Raw genomic sequence first — 9182 nt, forward strand, 5'->3', positions numbered from 1 at the left:
ACAAAAATAACAACAACAACAAAAATAGTAAATTTTTAAAAAGGAAATTCAGCAGGTTTTATTGTTCCAAGCCCTAGGCCAGTACTGGGAATACAGGGATAAATTCATATTGTACGTGACCCAAAGCAGCCACAGCACAGGATATCCCATTTTGAGCCTTGCAGAGTCTTGTGATCTGAATACTCAACTACTGTGGGAACCTAATGGCAAATCTTATTCCCTGTAGTCTTATCCAAATATATTCCAGGCACTATGCTGAGTTCTTGGAATTCCGGAGAGAAGGAAACAGTTCTCACAGAACTCACATGCTACCCTCGTGACAGCTCTGCTTTTGGAGAATACCAGAATATCTAAGGTCAGCTCCACTTCAAAGAAAATTCTGGATGATTCAAGTCCCTTCTATTTTATAATCCAGTGATTTTTTTTCCTTTAACTTTCTTGGCTGCTTTGATTCTTTGTTCTGCTAAACATTCTGTGCTATCAGCCTCCTGCTTATAATGCTAGGCCCACCTTAGGAACCCTCATTTCCAGGAAATCTTCCCCATATCCTTACCAGGCTGGACCCAGTGGTTTGTGCTGGGCCCTGGACACTTTGCTGGAACCTCTATCAGCAGGTAAATCCCACATTATGTCCCTCACATTAGGGTAGGGACAGGTCCTCATTGAATTTCACACCTTCAGCACCAGTCACAAGGCCTGGCACAGAACAAACACTCAATATTTGGTCCAACCAAAATGGTCTCAAGTACTCTTGTTCCTAGAAAGCCTCAAATTCCAAAACCCTAGGGACAGATTAAAGCTAACTGTTAATGTAAGAGTAGAGCTGGGCACTCCAGGGGCAGCCCAGCAGTGCTTTTGCGGCTTGCAGACTCCTTACCCCTCCACCCAGCTTTTCTTCCAGAGAATTCCTGCTTCTGGAAGAGAAGGTAAGCCCTTTGGGTGAGGTGGACACAAAGTCCTGAACATGAAGATTCGTGCCTTTCAAGTTTATAAATGTCTAGACAAGGAGTCCCTAAATACACGATAAGCATGACCATGACCTCATGGTACACTGCCCGCCTGAATCACCCACTACTCATTAAAGTCAGCAATTACATATTGAGAGCCTTTAGGTACCAGCAAGTGCACTAGACAGTAATCAGCAGTAAAGTGGGGAACCAAGGACTTATAGGAGATGCTGTCCCAACTCTTGGAAGGCAGAGCTGGCCCCTGCTTCCCTCTTCCTGTGTCTTCCTAACCTAGGCTTGCAGCTGCATCCCTCCAGTGTCTGCCTCTGTTCTCCTTGTATATTTCTATCTTCACATGCTGTTCCCTTTGCTATAAGGACACCAGGGTTCTGCATTAAGAGGGCTCAACCCCATGACCTCATCTTAACCCAGTTACATCTGCAGAGACTTTACAAATCAGATTCCATTCACAGGTACTGGAAGCCAGCACTTCAGTACATCTTCGAAAATGTGCTTGAAAGTCAAAGTTAACACCCAGGTTGCAGACACAGTGTTGCCTAAGGCATACAGACAATAGAACTGTTGCTTTTTCTGCATTCATCCCGGTGAGCCAGGTGCTTTGGGTGCAAGATATTTACCGACCTTGGGATTTCCAGACACCGGAGTCCTTCCGTTACAAAGAGCTTCCACCCCCACCTCCCCAACCCCCATCATAATATCAAGTTCCTTTCAAGGAACTAATCTGTTACATAATTCGGTTTAGACGTGAATCTTAAAATGACAATAAGCACAAAGGGGGTGTGGCTGATGAGTTTAAGAAGCAATTACAAGGAGAGAGGAGGGGCAGAGATACCCGGCATTACTGGAGTGACAGGAGCTTCCCCTCGGCTTCAGCGAGGTAAGCTGGTCGCAGGTGTCCCTGCAGACGTTGGGAGCCGGCGGACCCCGCAGGCTGGGAGGCCGTATGGCCGGCAGGGGGCGCGCGAGGACGTCCGGGCGAGGGGGCGCAAGGCGGGGTGCAGGGCGGGGTGCGGGCGGGGAGGGGCCCTCGGGCAACTTTTTGGTTGGCCGCCGCCCGGGTGCTGACGGCCCAGGCCTGTTTTAAACTTGGTCTCGCCGGCGCCCTCCCTTTTCCGCCGCGGCGCGCTCCAGGGTAAGTCGGTCCCGGTGGCTGCTGGCCAGAGTCCCCTGCGTGGCCATGTGGCCCCAGGGCTAGCCCACCGCCCCTTCTCGGCGCGCTCCTCCCTGCCCCGGCGTCCACCCCACCCCGCCGCCCCGGCGAGACCCTGGTGAGCCCGTCGGGCTGGGACCTGGCGGAAGCACAGGGCGGGACGGCTTCCAGGGTCTTGGCGAGGACCCCACGCGCCCTCAGTAGTCCTGGGGACAGGGACACAGTCTGTTTATGGAGTGAACGCGATCAGAGGTGTGAAGCCCCTAAGTTTCCGAGCTGAGTAGTATCCCAGTGTTAGTAACAGAGGTTATTTCGCCCACGTGGCCACTTCCCTGTCACAAGTGCCTTTCCGTTGCCACTTTGCACGGCGGTTGGGTCGTAAAAGGTTTGGGGTGAGTCTTTGGGAGCCCACGGCTGCAGTGAGTCAGGCCGAGCGCCGGGAGCCCCGATTTTCTCCCCCCGGCCCGCCTTGGCAGGGGTGGCCGCGCTGTGTGCGCAGGGCCGCTTCCAGCTTCACAGGCAGTGAGATCTGTCCTAGGGCAAAACACAAGGCGGTGGACCACCTAACTTAGGTCCACTAAGAGGCATGCAAGGCTGCCTAGAAAAAGCTTGTCTGTCTTTTGACCATCAGCGAGAGCTGATCTCAGTGTTTCTTACTGGTACAAATTGCTGTACAAAAGAATGTTTTCTGAGCTTGGTAACATCTGTAAAGATCGAAACTTAGACGAGTGAATAAAGAAGGAATCATTGTGGCTGCCCACTTTGTAGCGAGGCTTGTGGTTGACATGTTTCCCTAGGTTCTGAAAGATTTGTTATGATGGTTAAGTTAAGTGGGACATCGATGTTACCACCTCTTGAAAGAGCAAGGAGTGTGGTGTAGCCTGGGATCTGGGCCCAACGTACAAGACTGAGTCTCTGGCCAATAGCCCTGCAACACTGGAGCATGTGATGGGAGGGGCTCGTTTTACCGAACCTTTAAGTGTTAGGACTGTTGCTGAGCCCAGTGGTTTTAACTATTCAGTCATGGGAGACACAGGCTGAGAACCTGGCACGCCAAGGAAGCAGTGGCAAGCCAATGTCTATTTAAGGATTGTGAAAGCTGAGGAAGTTCCCAGGACGATCAACTCCTGGGCTCAGTCAGCCTCAGGGCAAACAAGTTTCATTCTGTTTTTGATTTGCAAAAAAACAAAAGTACTATAATCAGTAATGTTTCTTTTTTAAAGTTGGTACAACAAAGATATAGTTGGAAAGATGAAACTGCTAAAGTGCAGATACATTCAGGAATCTAGATCCATTCATTTTACTCAAAGCAGAAGACTATGTCAGAAATTTGAGTTCATAGTTTTGAACAGGAGTTCCATTTGAAGATAGTACAGTAAAGACCACTCTAGAGCTATGGCCTGATATTCTTAACATTGTTATCACTTTTTTTTTTAAACCAGGCCCCGTGGAGTTGAAGATGCTGATGATATTAAGGTATGAATCAAATGGAAAAAACTTGGCTTGAGTTAATAGTGGGACAGAATTCTTGGCCAAGGATGAGAACTCTAATCTGATTGGATATGCTTCTGCTCTGATGGGTTAAAGGATTTACCTGAGGCCAACTTGATAGGCAGGATTTTACTAAATCTGGTCCCACCATCCCTTTGAAAAATCTGCCTTAGGTAAAAAGTGAGGAAAGCTTCTGGTAGATAGATTTAACTTCATTAAGCTAAGAGAAAGATAGGATCTTTCGGGAAAAGAAAAGAATAAGGAAGAAATTTGTGTGTTAGAACTGAGTGGGCAATAGGTAGGGATAATCTATTTAGCTGCAATTGTTTGTTAATGTAATCTAGACAACACTATTTTGTTAATTTACTAATTGCTGATCTAATTACCTACTGTGATAATCCTTCTACAGGTCCCATGCCTGGAGGAGTCAGTGAAACTTGTGAAGAAGATAAGGTGTGTGATGTGGCTATGTATACAAAATAGAGGATTTGACTTTCCTCATCCCTTTCATGGTGGGAGTAGGGGTGAATTTTGTGATGCTCCAAATTAAATATAGAAAGATAATTTGGGAATTTTGTACCTCTGCTCTGTAACTGAGTTGGCCCCATAAGAGAAGTTCTGTAGCGTTCAGTTTCATTATGTAAGATAAGTTTCCTATCATCCAGTCCTAGTGTAAAACTTGACCCAGTATTAGCATCAATTTTGTATGTTTCCATGTTTTTCTGCAATAGATGACTTTAATGATTAAATTTGAACCTTTGACAGAAACAGATCTCCAAGAGATCAGGGAGGGGTGGATTGCAGATGGACAAAAGGGATTTTTGTTTGTTTGTTTTAAGTGAGTTACATCTTCACTGCATTTGTCAAACACCTATTTGACAGGGTCAATTTTCCTGAATGTAAATTCATACTCTAATAAACATGACCTTTAAAACATCCTTTCTGGTGTCTTAATGACTTGTTTCCAAAGAAATCTGGAAGGTGGTTTGGTAATACCATTTACATGACTTTATTCTGATATTAACAGCAAAAAATGTGTTATTTTTAGGATATAAAGTCACGTACGTGACTCATTATACGACAACGCTGAGAGCTAGGTGTTACAGGTAGTAAGGCATTGGCACGCTAGTCTGATGAACGTCACCCTATGCATAAAGGGGGCAACAACATGGGTTGCTCTGCCTTTGCTGTGGTACTTTTCCCAGTCTGAAAACCCATTGTCGCCACAAGTAGCAAAATGCGCCATGGAAGGTTACATGTTCCATTGCTTTGTTAATACTAACAGCCTTGCTTTCCATAATGGCTGATTTCCATTCCAATAAAGCAGAGCCTTGGCCAGTATTGGCTTGCCAGGAAAGTAGGAAAATGAGGTTCCAGAGGCAGAGTAACTGGCCTTGGGAGCCTGATGGTAGGTAAGCCACTGAATTTACTCCTGGGAAAGGCTGATTGAAAGAATCAGTCTGATTCCTTTTTCCTCTTGGAGATAGTCAAAGATGATTCTGGAAGGACCAATGGGTTCAATGAGCCCTGCCCTGTGATCAAGGGTACTGAGCTCAGTTTGTGCCATCTTTCCTGTGTGAGCAAACGGTCCTTCAGCCTATTTTCTGGGTTTGATGGATTCTTTGCTGCACTCCCAAATCCCTATTCTTAAACCATAGCAACTGAGAATTGTACAATACTGTGATTAAGAGATTTGGAACCGCTGAGAATGGGGCAAGTAGGATTAACTTGCCTTCTTTAGTACAGCACACATACCCTGTGGTTAACAGCTGGAGAGGAATGAAAACACCGTTACTTGTGCTTCGTTTGCTTAAAGAGAAGGGAAGCAAATTTGAACTTAATGTTGTCAGAAGAGTTATTCTAAGTGAGAGATTTGGGCCCTAAGAGAATCTGTAATTGTGACTATGTAAGAAGTTATGATTGGAATATAGTTTTTCTGCTAATGATCATGACTTCTTTGAAAATATAAAATCTTACTTAAGAACTCCACTCACTAACCTTGCACATAAAGTGACATAACTCACTGTGTATCACAGTTATTTCATTGATGTGTCAGTTTAGGTAAACTGAGTCTCCTAATTTGATTCAGAAATGGTATCCCTTTTTGTCTAAGGTTCTCCAGTGTCCCTAAGCACTTGAGTGCAAATAGTTGCTGTTTCTTACACAAGTAAGCAGGTTTCGTCATTCAAATGAATATTCCAGACTAAAATAGGTATATTTGTGAGGGTCTTAAAACCTTAAGTATTTTATTAGATAATGTGACAAAATATTTGCTGGCTTTCTAATGTGCTAAGTCCTGTGGTAGAGACAATCCCTACCCACTGAGCTTTCACAGCATGCCCTCTCCATCTAACTATAAGGTTAAGCCTTTAATGGCTTCACTTCTGTAAGGAATAGCTTCATTTTGCATCTGGATCAATGTCTGGAAGATTCTATTGTTAATACTAACTGAGGAATAGTATCTGCTTTTGACCCCATCATCACTACATTCCCAAAATGATTTGGAGTAGCTTGTAACAAAAACAGCTAACAATACAATAATTTGAAGGGGGATTTAAAGCCCAGCAAGAAAGAAGCAGGAAAATAAACCAAGTCATTAGAACTGGTGTGGGCTATGAGCAACTTGGCTCTGTTCTTCCTAAGAGCAGAGAAAAGAGCCAGCTGACAAAAAATTGGTTTTGCAATTGAACATCACTTCAATGGAGGAGGGGAGTGGTTATCTGCCTTTGAGGCTTCCTGAACCCAAGCAAGAAGATTTTCTTCTTCCTTCATAATCGTAAGTACTTTGAAGAGAACATTAGAATGGAGAAGGTTTCTGAGTAACTAAATGAGGACCTAGAAGCAGCAACAACTGCTGCATTTGGCTCTTGAGCAGGGAAGTCCATTGGTTAGGTGACCTTGGGAAGCCTGGCCAGTGATAACACTTCTTGAGGAAAGTCATACTCAGATTGTGAACAGATAAATAGCCAGAGATAGGTTTGAAAGGTTTATTTTTATCATGTGCTCATAAAGATTGCCTTTTCAAAACCGACCTTGAATTTGTAAACTGAGACGTTCGGATTGCGGTATTGCAGGGTACATTTGTGCTCTATCACAATCTGGGATTATGCAATCATGACTAGAAGGCCCCCTGGTGGTAATTATCTAAACTGCATGGGACAGATTGTCTTGACCCTCCATTGTTGCCTTCTGCATTTCCAGGGGAACAGCAACACCAGTCTTTCAGAGACAAAAGAGATCATTGGATGGGATGAAATATACGTTTTAAATTACATAAATAAGACTTGTATTATATTTCTATTAGCACTGGTCTAAAACATGAATCAGCACAATCATGGAAATATGCCAATAGTAGCCCATGTTCTACTAGATAGAGCCTTGAAGAAAAGGAAAAGTAAAATTAGTGCTTAAAATGCAGAACTTACAGGGAAGCAGCTATTTTTTTTCCAAGGGCAGAAATTGCAGGGGTAGGGAGGCAGTATTACTTAGAAAACTTGGCATGCGTTCTACTCTTATGCTGCTTGAGATTTTAAATAAAAGACTTCAAGATGTATTTATTAGATGCTCTTGTTCTATGACTACTCTGTATAAACATTTGTGGGTTCATTAATCAAAGGTCAAAGGATATGATATACAACATCTCATCAAAATACTACTTCCTGAGCTTCGAATGGTGGCACAAACCTGTAATCCCAGCACTTGGCTGAAGCAGGAGGATTGAGAGTTCAAGGTCAGCCTGTGCTACGTATTGAGACTCCCTCCTCCCCATACAATTTCCTTAGTAAAGAATTCAGATGAAAAATAGATCTGGTCTCCTGATCTATTCTTTACTTGGTTTGGTTTGGGGTGTGTATGTGTGTGTGTGTGTGTGTGTGTGTGTGTGTGTGTGTGTGTGTGTGTGTGGTCTTTTAAACTTTTTAATGAGAGGAGAGAGATTGGGGGAGGTGGCACCATAAATATCAGAACTTGTATAAAATACTCTTTTAAAAAACCACCTTCTGTTAAGTAAAATGTTCCACAAAATTTCTTTCATTTTCATTTAACTGCTCTAAAAAGCAGGCCTGTATCAGATTCCCCTTTTGTAGTTTTCTTGGTACAAATAGTGATGTTTTGTTTTCTTCTATGAGGTGCTGGAGATCAAACCCAGGGCCTCAGGCATGCTAGACAAATGCTCTATCACTGAGACACACTGCCAGCATTCACAGTAAGTTGTGAATTCTTCCCTTAGTTTTCATATCTCTCTTAAGTAGTGGCTCCTAACTGGGAGGGCATTAGGTAATATCTGGAGACACCTGACTGTCACAACTGCATATGGGGGTGAGGGTGGGGAGTGCTACCTGCATCTAGTGGGTAGAGACCAGAGATGCTGCAAAAATATCCTAAAATACACAGGAAGGCCCCTATAACAAAAGATAATCTGACCCCAAATATCAATAGTACAGAAGCTGAGAAGAACTGTCCTAGAAAATGTCATTCTCATCAACACCCACCTGCTAAGGTGTTCCCGTGTGTGCCACAGGCTATTCCCAAAATGTGACACAGAAAGCTTTAAACTACTAAGTCTAAAATGCCTTTGTTGCTAGCATCATCATTTCACTTCTGTGTAAATGTATATATCATAGCACTTATAAAAATGGCAATTAGTCCCTATTTTAAGATAAGAAATGTGGATTTTCTTCTAGCTTCCTCAAAAAGCTAGCTTTTTTGTTAATTGTTGTAAGTGACCAGAAACTCCATTTGCTCATCACAAACTAGTAGCATTCCTGTTTGGATTTTTGAGACAGTTTCACTAGGTATTCCATACTAGCTTCAAACTTGCCATCCTCCTACTTTAGCCTTCAGAGTGCTAGGATTACAGGCATGCACCACCATACCCAGCTAGTGGAATTCTTAATCAGAGCTGGTGTTAGTTCAATCACAGAGATGAAGCTTGCCTAAGTTGGCAAGGGACCACCAGATCTCTAGGCTGGCCCTGGAGTCCGTAAATCATGCAGCGGTATCCTTATAATCTGTTTCTCCAGCAAATAGCTTCGGTCCTCACTTGGGGCACTTAGCTCAACCAAAGAACATTCACCAATTAGCTGAAGAAGAACAACAACAAAAACACATGCAAACACTTGAGACTAAAGATCACTGGCCATGCTCCACCTGTCTAATTTTAACATTGACCAGAATATTCTAATTTTAGAACCCAAAGAGCAACAAATATAAGAACCCAAAGAACACTGGCTTCTTATATTGGTAAAATTAAAGCCAGCACTGGTCAGGTTGTCTAGGAGGGGGGAGTCTCTGAATTCAGTTAATGGGTGTACCCCTTTCACACGTGGGAGAGTGCCACCAAAGACACTTTAAGCAGTTGATCCTGTTGTCAAGAGGTGAATGACATTTTGCTCCCAAATGTCACGATGGCACAAGACTCACACAGTAGCAATGAGGGGAGATCACTGGAAACACTGTTGGGAGATGGGGCCAGTGTTGCTGGAACTCTGAGAAGTGCTGCCTGCCTCTCAGGTTGGAGGTATCCAAATGCCCTTCTTCGTGGTCTTGCTCACCTGGGCGTTTTTAATCTTATA

General features: G+C 43.7%; 1 long non-coding RNA gene and 1 other non-coding gene across 3 annotated transcripts; both read left to right on the plus strand.

The window, feature by feature from the left end:
* The first annotated feature begins 1996 nt into the window (after positions 1–1996).
* Positions 1997–7373, plus strand: LOC109701044 (uncharacterized). Of its 2 annotated transcripts, none has more exons than XR_012445233.1 (4): positions 1997–2100; positions 3561–3594; positions 4019–6385; positions 7226–7371. It is a non-coding gene; the product is annotated as an uncharacterized lncRNA (long non-coding RNA). The 2 variants fall into 2 exon arrangements; XR_002213783.2 differs by lacking the exon at positions 1997–2100 and adding an exon at positions 2231–2370 and having other exon boundaries at positions 7226–7373.
* Positions 3648–3721, plus strand: LOC141421180 (small nucleolar RNA SNORD93). The gene has a single exon (XR_012445840.1). It is a non-coding gene; the product is annotated as a small nucleolar RNA SNORD93 (small nucleolar RNA).
* Positions 7374–9182: the final 1809 nt, after the last annotated feature.

Source organism: Castor canadensis, chromosome 2 (genome assembly GCF_047511655.1).
Source record: "Castor canadensis chromosome 2, mCasCan1.hap1v2, whole genome shotgun sequence".
In the NCBI taxonomy this organism is placed as follows: domain Eukaryota; kingdom Metazoa; phylum Chordata; class Mammalia; order Rodentia; family Castoridae; genus Castor; species Castor canadensis.